Consider the following 12,892-nt stretch of genomic DNA (forward strand, 5'->3'; position numbering starts at 1 on the left):
CTGAGTGTTTTATATGATGTCCTGTTGGAAGTTAATGCTAGTTGTGAAGGTTAGTCTTAATACATGCAGTATGAAAGCAACAGTTGAAATCTATGCTGGTTTTTGAATTAAGCTTTTACAAAGACTTAAGAAAAATATGGACTGTGAACTTTCTGAAATGAATTGGATTTGTCCTTTTTTTTTTTTTTTTTTAAAAAAAAAAAAAAAAAGTCCTGTGGGGAAAGAGGATGGAGCTGGGAAGACAAGGGTTTTGGCTAGTGAAGCTGAAGTGTAAACACCTGCTTTGTTGCAGTGGGACATATAAATAGCAAATGAATAAGAGACTAGTAAAGAAAGCTAAGCAGGTTTGGGAATTAGTTTTCAGTATGTGTTTTCTTATTTTGCCATGTTTTCTCAAATGAAAGTCTTTTTGAAAATATACTGTATGACTTGTATTACAAAATCCATCTCATTAAAAGCCAGATGCTGGTAGTTGAATATAGTTTGAGCTAGAAAAATCTATGGGAACTACTTTATTAATGTATATTCGTGTAGAACTTGAGAGTGGTGTCTTCATTATCAGGCATCTTTGTTGCTCCATTTTCATTGTCACCTTTTCTTTACGCATGCCTCTGAGGTCTTGTTTAGCCTCTCAATCACTGGTGCCTTAACTTCAGAAAGGTATTTCTACTTGACTCCATTGAAAAGCATCACTGGCCTAAACATTCTGTCTAATTATAGTTGTGCTCTGGATCTACAGTTGCTGTATGTTTAAAACAAACAAAAAAATTGTTTCATGTAAATATAGACAAAGCTTTTCAAGAAATTTAGTAACCACCACTGTATAATTATATTTCTGAAATCTTTTTTAAATAAACTAACTTTTGACCTAGAAATTGAAAGTGCTGTTATGTTCTGAAGCCTTTTTTTAATAATCTTAAATGAGACTGCTCTGAGAAATGCATAGTCAGAATTTTCAAAGCTATATTAAAACAGACTTAATGCAATGTTTTTTACAATGTGTTTTAAACTTAGTACAAAGCATAGGGATTTAGTGCAGCTTTTCCTGCTGAGATGTATATTGGAATAATATATACACATTCCTAAATTTAGTTTATAAGGTCTAACTAAATAATTAAACAGCAGTGTAGTTCATATTGCAAGAGTAAGTACACAAACATGAAACATTAATAAACACTAAAAAAGTTGTGCTTTCACTATGAATGTGGTTTGATACTGAGATACAAAATACTTGCTAAGTTTTAAAACGGTATATAATCCGTTTTATTTTGTGATTATTTTGAAGCAAGTTCTTGTTACATGATTATGAATACTTCCAAGAAATCTTCATAATATGATGTGTTAAAATTAATTTAATTATAAGATTTCTGATGTTGAATACAGTACTGCAATACTAAAAAAAAAAAAATGAACTTCATTAATTAAAACTTTCTTGTCTGAAGTGTTCACATCTTGCTATTAGATTTTTTTTGTTGCATTTTCTTGATAAGTATGTAAAATATTTGGAAAACAATAGATATCTTACAGTTATGTGATACTAGTTCAGAAGAAAAATTCTAATAATTACAGTTACTTTTTTGGGTTATTTTCATTCACACTTCAGCAAGCAAACTGACATTTGGAAGTTCAGTCAATTTTAGACCTAAGAAGTTAAATTCTGCTTTGTCTTCAGGATTTTCTGTGCTCCAGTAATTGTCAGTTTTCGTGTTTTTTAATTTGCTGAAATTCAGTCAGTGTTAGGTGTGTGGGTGACTTGTAGCTTGAATATATATGCAGGATGTCTTTAAACCATCCCAGCTGTTGGCTAAGAGCAAATATTTCATATTTGTGAGGAAAAGCTGAGAAAATTCCTCTTGTTTACAACTGCCAAGTCCATCTGATGAAGACACAATGTTATCTGACAGCCAATTCATCTCCTTGGGATTCTGAAATTCAGAAGGATTTCTCAGTGAGCTTGCGGATACTTCAATTATTTTCTTTGATACAGTAAATCGCAAGCACTCTGAAGTTGTTTATATATGTGTAGGTGTAGGATGCCACATTTCCACTCTAAGTGTAATCTGCCAAGCTACTGTCAATACCTGATGAAGTTCTTTTGGTGTGCCAATGGACAGTGTAAGAATTTTACTGGATCTTACATGAACTTGATTTAATTTATAAAACTGTTTACAAGTAATGCATTTCTTATGTTAGAATATATTTATCTCTAGATTAAGTGGTGCTACTTGTGTGTTTTTGGTATTTTTTACTGTAATTTCAGTGACAAAATCATTTGTTACTCTGAATTTCAAAGAACCGTTTGGTTGGTCAGTGATTCACTTGCTGTGAATACCCATTTGAAGCTCTCATCGTGCAAAATGCTGAATAACTTAATCTTTTAACTGAAGTGGGAATTGGAGACCTGGAACACTCTGTAAAATTATATCCCTAGGAGAAAAAACTCTCATCCTTTTCTTCAAAAGGAAGCTACTGAAGATACAATTCGTTTGAAGCTATGTATACCTCTTAGGTGGTTAGAAATGTTACTCAAACTACAGGAGAAACAATAAATCTGTAGTATACTAGATCTGTAATACTATGTACACAAAGCTATTTAGACCTAGTATTCTCCGTAACAAGAATGTCACACCACTGTGGTTGTAGAAGTGTAATGGAAACTACAACCACAATAAATACTTCTGTGACAGGTGATTGTTACTACAGCAGCACTGCTGTTATTTTCAGTTAGCAATAAATGATCATGTAGTAGTTAGTGCCTGCTACATAAGGACTGGGAGGGAGTAAAAGATGGAAACTAGCAACTTAATCAGCTAGTTCTTCGGTCTGTAGAAATTGAGTTTTGAAGAGACCTAGGTTAAGATGAATGTAATCTTGCTATAAGCCTTTCAGTTGGATGCTCTCTAAAAACTCTTCAGTCAGATGTGTATACTTTACAGTATTCCCTTAAGTATAATCTCTGGCAGTATTATCTCAGTGCTTAAGGGCTACTAGTTTTTCTCCCAACCAATTTGGTACAACACTGCTTGAGCTCTGAGCTAGCAAGTCTGCCCTGAATACGTCTCTTTGCAGCCTGTTCCTTGAATGGCTGAATCAAATGGTCTATTGTGTTGTGTAGATGTTCTCAGCATCTGTTGAAACAAGCCTCTTTAAACTTCTATATAGATAACCTATTTCCCAGTGAATGGGATAGCTTGTACCTTTCTGTACATCCTGAAGCAGTGTCAAAAACTATTGGATTAATTACTATCAAGTTTATGTATTTAGCATTTGCAAAACTTTCTCTATCAACCACCAACCTGTATTATTATTTAGGAAGAAATTCTTCTCAGAGGGTGGTGAGGCACTGGAACAGGTTGCCCAGAGATGCTGTGGATGCCCCATCCCTGGAAGTGTTCAAGACCAGGTTAGATGAGTCCCTGAGCCAGAACAACCAGATCTATTGGGTGGTGTCCCTGCCTGTGGCAGGGGGATTGGAACTAGATGGTCTTTAAGGTTTCTTCTAACCCAAGCCATTCTGTGATTATGTGCTTGTGTTCATATGAGTAGGGTCACTTTTCAATGGTCCTTAAATAGTTCAGTACATGACAGGTCTCATAAAGGCTCAGGGTCTGATCTGTTACGTTGCCTGAACCAATCTTAGATAGACCACCACCATGTGTTAGGTTTCGTTTTGTGGAAGGAAGGCACAATGGACACAGTCTGGAGATTTTTTATATTGTTTAAGAAAGTCTAGAGACTACTGATTTTTATGGGAGGCAATCTCTTCACTATCATTCTTACAAGAATGTTGTTAATGCTCAAGTTAAACACTTGTTTCTTCTTTTTCAAAGGTGTCATCTTGTGTGATGTTTATAATAGTTTGAACAATGAAGATAGTTTTTAGAAAGTGGTAATTTTCAGTCTCATACCACCACTGGACACGACTTTAAACTGACTTTTTAAAAACTTATTTACTGCCAAGAACACCACCTTCTGTGGTGTAGCAGCTACTCTTGTAGTATCCCAGTGTTTTTACAAGCTATTGTCACCTGGAGGGAAATAAAAGCTTGAAGACAGTTGCTATAGGCTATGAACTGGTTTTGTTAAGAGCTGCTTGTCTAAAATTTACTTGTATTTCTGGAGTAAAAAGAATTTAATATAGACAGATTATGAGGGTAAATGGACTATTTACTTGATTCTATAGCAGAGCTTTTCATTTAGGGGCAATTTTTTTGGCTGATAAGAAAATTATTTTTAACGGTAAGTTTTTTCTAATAACTGATGTCTCAAATGCTAGGTAAAAATTTTATGATCACTGTAAGGCTATGCTGAACATACAGAAGGTGTCAGAACAGGAAGAGTTTACAGCAATAGTTTGAAAACTACTGTGATTTTTCTTCCTGTACTTGAGAATCTTCCATTGAGGAAGAAGTATGTCGTATGTCCCTAAAATGCTAATTTGGAGTCTGATTCTGCAGACATTTACCACATGAATAGCTTGGTTTGCATGAGTAGTCCTGCTGATAACTCTGCTGAGAAAGGTTGCTTGTGTGGCCTAAAATGTTTCCAGGCCAAGCCATCACACTTTTGATACTTGAATTAATAGAACTTCTAAAGTCCATTTTTTGTCTTAATAAATCTACAAATTCTATTCTTTAGAATTAAAAACAACAAAACCCATCCAAGCAAAAACAAACAAAAAACTAAACCAACGCTAAAATTCACCTACTTCTGCTGAAAGCTAGTATAGAGAGGCAAAATGTTACTCAGAGGTTGTAGAACTGCAGTCTCTGATCTAGTACCTGAGCTAAATACTTATTTCCCCAAGAAAACCAGCCCCCCTGAGTTTTATGGTGTGACTCAGCTGAAATCCTTAGTTGAAGACAAGAATGCTGTAAGGGTTGAATTCATGTTGATACTTGAAATAGCTTTTAAACTGAAAGCCTTATATATTGTCTATTTTCATGCTGCTTAAAATGTATAACTGAATGATGGAGAAAGAGATTTCAAGAATTAAATACTTTGTTATAGTTCATACACTTTTTTTGAACTTTTTACAGCACAATTCTAAAACAGCAGAACTGAGGAATTGCCTGTACTTGTTACATATTGGGGGCCACATCTTGACAAATGCATTAAAGCAAGCTATTAAAACTTCTGAAGGGGAGAATTAACTGAGGAGTGTACACCTGAGTACTTGAGTCAGTAGTATTGAAAGCTCTTAGTTTTGTTCATCTAAGGGTGAATGATTTGAAACTTGTAGATTGTGTCACAGCACAGAAATAGAGGTATGTATTTCAATTATATGTTCTTAAGGAGAAATATTTTCCACTTAGTAAACAAAGTGAAGTACTATTCAGATTTCTTTTCCATATTCAAATCTATGTATAAAACTGCTGTTTGCAGCTTCTGGATCATACACAGAAATCCATCTTTCCAGTCATATGGGACAATATGGGTCATATTAAAGGATTTTTAGCTTACCCTAGTCTCTGATAAATGTGTTAAATGCATGCTGTATTAGCAGTTTTTGAATTTTTAAATGAAAAACTCACTTCTGAGTTTTTATGATCTCTGAAACATGCGGTGTTTTACAGAGCATCTCATCTTACAAAGGCGAGTGTAGCAGGATGAACTAAGAAATAACTTTTTTTTCATCTAGAATAAAAACAAATACAGTTTGTCTTGGGCAACACAGCCCACCAGACCTAGAAAACTATGAAGGGAATTAGCAGCTGCTTCAAAATGGACTGGATAAACTAGTACGCTTCCTTTTGTCTAGTCTAGGAGTCTATTTCATGTATGTTCTTTCTTAGGAAGCAGGAATAATACTGCTCCACCAACACTCGATAATACTGCATGACATGAAACTAACTATTGTGACCTCTCATAGCACTGCTGATGTTTCTCAAACAAAAGATTGACTGTATGTAATGGAATAAAACATGCTCTCTTGAGCTTAAAATAAACCTGTGTACTAACTTTTTATTATCTATTGGTGTGGCATGAGATCGTGTTTTTATTCCAAGTATTTGAGAAGCTCCATCCATAAGACTTGAGTTCCAAGTAGGAAAGCTAGTAACTCTTAAAAGAATGATTTTTAATTTTCTTGGAATGTGATCTCTGTCAATAAATTAATTGTAGAATATTTAATCTTGTTTTGAACTTTTCCTTTGGAGGGAAGTGAACTGATAGAGTATAGCAGTTTCAACCCTTTCAGTTGCAGAACAGAAATGTTACACCCCTCAATCCTCTACTCCCCCACTCAAAAAAAAAAAAAAATCACTTCTATACTTCTGTATCTATATGATCAAAGCTCAGGAGCTGGGACTTCTGGAAAAAATGCCAAACATTGCAAAACAACATCATAAAAAATACTTACTTTTTAACCATGAAGCAAAATTGTATTTTTTCTAATTTACATAGGTTTAGATATGAAGTTTAAAGGTTTATGTGGAATTTGGGATCCACCATGAAAAGTGTTTTTAGTAGTTGAGTCACTGCTACTGTTCATTACTATCATTGGTAAAAAAATAAAATAAAATAAAATAAAAATAGCCAATTAATGAATTACTTCATCTTTTTTTGTGCATGACTAGATATGTAGTCTCAAGAAAAGCAGCTTTTTTGGCATGAAGACCTTATTTTGTATAAGCAGCAGAGTTGTCATCTGAATTGATGTTGTACTGAGCTGTTAGAATGGGTCCTTAGCACAGGTGTGTAAAGGTGTCTCCAGTTTTTCTCACTGATCCCTGTTCTTCATGTTAGTGTGCAAGTTCATTCCTGAAGCCTGAGAGTAATTTTTTCATTTGAGGTACATTGTGAACAGAATCTGACTGCCACCATTGGGAAGGTCTGTGTTGTGCTGCCTGAAACTTGGGAAGTTTATACATAAACTTGTTTTGAAGTCTGTTGTTATGATTTTCTCCCCTTTGAACCATTGATACTTAAGCACCTGTCTGACTTTGGTCTGGAAATATGAGCATTGAAAGGGTTAATAATACACACCTAAAGGTATAGGTAGCGGAAGAATAATGAGTTCAGGTAGAGAATATGTTTTTGAACAGCCCTGAAGGGGGTGAACAGTTATTCCTTGTTAATCACGGATGTGAAAAATCCTTCTCTTTGTTAATCCTACATAGTTTAAGGGCAATGCATAGTGCATTCCTCATTTTAGAACAGGGAGGAGGCTGTGAAGCCTGCGGTGCTAATCACTTACCAAAGGAATGTGAGACCATCTTACAAGAATTATACTGGGGCACCTGTATTTATAGTTTAAAAAAAAAAAAAAAAAAAAAAATCTACAGTAATTATAATATATTAGCAGACTTTTGTCAAAACAACTTCAAATATCTTTTCTAGAAAAAACGTCTGGTAAATCAGAAAATAGGCAAAGGCTATATTTGAAGATGATATTTTAAAAGAGAAGCACGGTTCTAATAGTGTTTTAAAAATCAGCTTATTCTGCAATTAAAATGCAGCTATATAACAAAATATCTGATAAAACTTTTCAGTCCAAGAGCCATGTTCTTCTTTTGAAAGCCTGGTAAACTTTCATTATTATTTTTAGTATATTTTACTCATTTGAGTGTAGTTTCTCATGGGACTCCTTTTATAGGTCTAGAAGTCAAATTGCAGTGAGAAGTCCTGTTTGCTCTTTGCAGACCTTTTTACAAATTCCAAGGCAGGAAGGCTGTTTATTTTTCCCACATCTGTTTTGTGCTCATCCTTTGTCACATTGTTTGCTGGATGCTCTTCTTTCTTGCTTCCTCCGAAATGAGTAATTTGCACTGTTGCAAAATGTTGAAACCAAACATGATTCTATAGAACTGTTTTATCAATGTTTTTCTTTCAAATAGTGTTTTGTGGTCATAATATATTTTAAACTGATGCTACAGAAGTGCTGATATTAAACTTAAAACAATACATTTCACTTCCCAGATCAAGTTAAATAACTACAAAAACAGATTTAATAGTAGATGGCAATGGGTAAAAATTAACTTTTGACAGTATGTTACCTTTTAATATAGTATATTTTGGAGGGCATCTAAAATGCTCCTTACTTTAATTGTGGAAGCCACAGTTTCACCTGGAATTTTACAGTTAAACTCCAAAAGGCATGAGGAATTTGGCTGCAGGACTGTTACTTCAGTGACTCATACTGTTATATTACTTCATTTAATCTGAAGAGGCTGGATGAAAACGAAATCATAAGAATGGTGTTATTTTCCTTGATAGTTTGTAGCATATTGGGGTGGCTTTTTTTTAACAATAGCCTAATACAATGTAGCAACTCCTCTCTTAATTAAAACACACCAGGCTGTCTGAGTTTAGTTTGGCAGGATGCCTGTACAGGTGCTACACAGAATACTTGAATGAAAACTTACTGTGCTGACTTGGTACCAGAAACACAGTTACAAGCCCTTCTAGACCATTCGTAGGCACTTGTCTGCTTTCTAAACAGTCCGCCCAAAATAGATCATATCCCCCAATCCAACACCATTCCTCTTTTTTTTTTTTTTTTTTTTTTTTTTTTCCCTCTTGGATACCCTTTCTGTTGTCTGATCATCCTTGCTTCATCTGATACTTGATCCCATATTACTTTATGGAAGTCTTCTAATTTGTTTCCTTCTGTTGAGTATATGTCCATTACAAAATAACTTTAGAAAAATTTCTTGGCTTTGGAAAAATTTTCTGTAGTATCTGAGCAGCCCCAAATGCTGAGGTTTGGTAAGGTGTTTTACAAACTTTAAAATAAAAGGCAATTCATTCAATTGATATGGTCGAGTTAGTGCTCGAGTTATTTTGCATGCTTCCCTGGGTCTTTACTACAGTGAAGTGTTGTTATAATAAATGTACTTGATTTTTTTCCCCATTTCCCAGATGAGGACAGTCATGTCTGGGGTAGGATTTGTGCTCTAGTTGTTAAGGAGATTTTTTCCCTCTATCAAGACTAAATGTTCTGGAGTAACAAGCAGTTCTGGTCTAAATAATGAGTCTTCAGATATATCTTGCCAGTCACTCTGATATTCTTGCTGCACCGCCATTTCTGCTTAATCAGTCAGGATGATAATGGTCAGGACAGATCTGGATGCAGAGTGAGAAGCAGTTTGGCAATGGCTACAACCATCTCTGATGGACTGTTGTGACCTCCCAGCAACTGGTTATTATAGGAAACAGCTTTCCCTATCGGAGAGGGGGGAACAAGCCTGAAACATGGTACTGACCTTTGGTACCTTTATTCTTACTCTCCCATAGAGTTGACTTACTCAGCATCTGTCCTTTAATTATCATACATTAATTTGTATGTCAAAATTGAGAATGGAGAATCACCATTTCTCAAAGTAGAATAAAATCCAATGGGTCTCAAAGAATCACAAAATTGAAAATTTTATGGGAGCTTATCAAGTCCAATGACACCACATAAAGCAAAGTCAGCCAGGGCAGGTGGCTGACGGCTGTCTCCAGTTGGGTTTCAAATGTCTCCAATGATGGATAATCTTCAACATCACTGGGAAATCTATTCCAGTGTTTAACCATGCTCTTAGACAGGTTTTCCTTATGTTTAAATGTAACTTCCTGTTTTGATTTGTGTCTATTGTCTGTTGCCCTTTCACTGGGCACCACTGAGAAGAGTTTCATTCGGTCTTTCATACTAGGGAAGGAAGTCCATGAGGTACATATACACGTTGTATTTATACACGTTAAGATCCCTTTGAACCTTTTTCTCCCTAGGCTAAACAACTCCACCTCTTTCAACCTTTCTCCTTGTAACTGGTGGGAAACCTTCACCCTGAATACTCATCTTTGCAGCCCTTTGCAAGACTTGCTCCAGTATGTCCACGTCTCTTGTAACAGTGAGTCCAGAACTGGGCACAGTACTCTAGCTGTCTAACCAGAGCTGAGCAGAGGGAAAGAATCCCATCTTGACCTACTGGCAGCATTATTCCTTGTACAGTACAGGATGCTCATGGCCTCCTTTGTCATGATGGCACACTGCTGGCTCCTTTGATTTCCCGTTCACCCTGGACCTTTCTCTATAAAGCTGTGTTCCAAGTAGTATTTCTCCAGTGTTTGCTATTGCATAGGGTTATTCTTCCTCAGTTGTAGGACTCTGCATTTCCCTTTTGTTGAGCTTCATGAAGTTCCTCTCTGCTCAGTTTTCCAGCCTCAAGGCTGATCAGCCTGTAGTTCCCTGGATCATGCTTTTTCACACTTTAATGGGGTATTTTTTGACAGCAATTTTTGACATGTCATTTCATATTAAATTGATCTTTAATGAAAATTTTGTCTGTGTGTTTTTAAAGGATATGAATATTTTGCAAATGAGCTTCAACAAAAAGGTGTTATGTGTTATTTTTAAGTGGTGTGATGATAATGTCTTCAAACACTGCTATCAAACAATGAATGACAATCAAACAATAGGTGTGGATGTGCTTCTTTGAGTTTCTAAGCTATACTGTACTGTGTGTTACTATGCACAGAAAGCATTATTTACTTCTCAGCGAACTTCAGAGGAGGAATGAAGAATAATGGCTTCTGCTATCATTAACTTTGTGTGAGTTGGAAGCCTTCTATCGTTCCTGAAGCAATGGATGTAGAATAAAATATATTTGTGCCTTATATGTGGAGTTTCAGAGGGCTCTCAGCATCTATGCACCCAGTGGGACTGACTGTTTCTAATTAAAGAGTACAGTTGAATTATAATTTACTTGGAACTGCTCTTAACTTAGATCAGTTCTTAAGTTAGCTTTGAAGGCTTCTGCTTTCTTGGGGACCTACAGTTAGAACTGCATTTACTGGAACTAAAACCAGCTGATAGTATTTTATCTGGGCTTATCTAGGCTGAAGAAGACAACTTGTAGGGGACAAAATAACAGCTTTCAATTACTTGTGAGAAAGTTATCAATAAGCTGGAGCCAGGCTCATCAATGTGGTGAGACAAGCATAAATTGAAAGGTGAGATTATGACTAGGTAGAAGGGGAAGACCTTTTCACTGTAAGGACAGTTATGTTCTGGAACAAACCAGTTGCCCAAAGAGGCTGTGCCATCTGTCCTTGAAGGCTTTTCAGACTGTACTGGATGAAGCCCTAAGCAACTTGTCTTGATCTCATAACTGACCCTGCTTTGAGCAGGAGATTGGGACCTCCTGAGGTCCCCTGTTATGAAGGTCATCTTGGAACAAGAATGGAATAGAATAAAGACAAGGCTACATGGGAAAAGATGAGGGCTTCTCTGACTGTATGAAGTCAATTCACTGCAACTTGCAGTGAATCCACTGTAAAGTACTAACAAGTCTCAAAAACAAATACAGGCATGCTTGTGAATTGTAGTAATTGCAGAAAATTAAACTGCAAACAGTGAAATTAATATTTTTTTTCCCCACCTCTTCCTTCCTACCTCTGCGTGATTAATAGTAGATTGGTTACTGTGGCAAGAAAACTTAGAGTGACAACAGAATGGATGGATGGGATGACCAGACTACGCTGGGTTGGGATACTGTCACTGGGAGCTTAAAATGTTCTCCCCAAAACTTTCTCTGCCTCTAACTCTGTCATCTACCGACACATCCTCTGGCTCCATGCAGAAGACAAGTAAAACCCAGTTACGTTGCCATTTCTGCAAGGATAGCTTATTCTCTAGAACTCGTAACAAATGTAAATCATTTCCTTACGGGCAGTGATAATAATCACAGCTCTGCATGCATCCCTTAAATCAAGCCATTTACATATATATGTATTTATTTTTTCTGCACTGTTTGCTTCGCTATGTAACCTGTTGCTTGTCTGTACCTACATCTTATCTGCCTATTGGTATCAAGCTTTCTTTAAGGACTATTTTTGCCTGCCCATCTGTCAAAGATTCCCCTTCTGTGTCCTCAAACTGATTCCTCTGAAAGCTGTAATATCTTTGAGTATATTCATACACTTTTTCCATCACTTCACTTCAAAGTTGGTTTTTCTAGCCCTTACTATATTTAGAAGACCGAGCTCTAGAAACTCTAAACTGAAGTATTTAAAACATTTTGTGTAATTTATGTATTATGTGGACCTTGCTTAAATTTATCATGAAAAGCTCAAAAATTTGTCTGAGTCAGTCTGTCAGTTTGCCCCATCTCAAAGCTGGATTCAGTAATGGAAGAAACAGAAATTATATTTATTTTAATTGCAACTGTGGCTTAGCTTTGTTACATTGAAAGAACTATGTGATGTCAGACCCTCATCCATTTATTTCTGGACACTACCCAAGGACTTTACAGTTCAAGGTATTGCAATATTAGAAGAGATTCTAACGTTTTCTGTTGCTAATGCCACTAACACTTCATCTCTTCTGAACTCTCCTCCTTTGCTAGAGAAATGCCATTTTTTTCTGGCTTGGTTGGGAAACTGAAAGGGAACAGTATGGAATATTTCACCACTCTTTTTTCAGTGGTATACCTTGAACTTAATGCCAGTTCTGGGAGAGCAGTTCAGTTGATGCAACTGAAATTTCTCTTCTCACATTGTCCCAGGGGAAATGCTGTCTGCTAGCAAGCTGCAGTGAGGTCTGTGCTGACACGCTGAAAGAAAAAGCGATTATTTTTTATTTTCTGGTTGTTTTTGCTTTGCAGTACCTGTAGTTCTTGCAGATTGTAATGACTGTTTGTATGTTCTGTGTTTGTTTGTTTGTTTGTTTGTTTTTTTTTTTTTTTTTTTGTTTTTTGTTTTTTGTTTTTTTTTTTTTGTTTTTTGTTTTTTTTTTCTTCTCTCTGCTAAATCTATGGTTACCTTAGTTTTCAACTTCTGGGGACAAAGACAATCATGTCTGTCTCACACTTATTCCATGTCTGCATGTTGAGGACAGGCACTGTTATTTCAGACAAAATTAAATTTGTCTGCATGAGCCAAAGGTGCCACAGGAAAAGGTGGCAAT

The 12,892-nt window shown here is 35.9% G+C and overlaps 1 protein-coding gene across 6 annotated transcripts in view; it reads left to right on the forward strand.

Annotated features, from left to right (window-relative positions):
• SLIT2 (slit guidance ligand 2) overlaps window positions 1-12,892 on the forward strand; it is a 257,772-nt gene that overhangs the window by 4,844 nt on the left and 240,036 nt on the right. The window lies entirely within an intron of this gene.

Source organism: Aythya ferina, assembly GCF_964211825.1.
Source record: "Aythya ferina genome assembly, chromosome: 4".
NCBI lineage: Eukaryota > Metazoa > Chordata > Aves > Anseriformes > Anatidae > Aythya > Aythya ferina.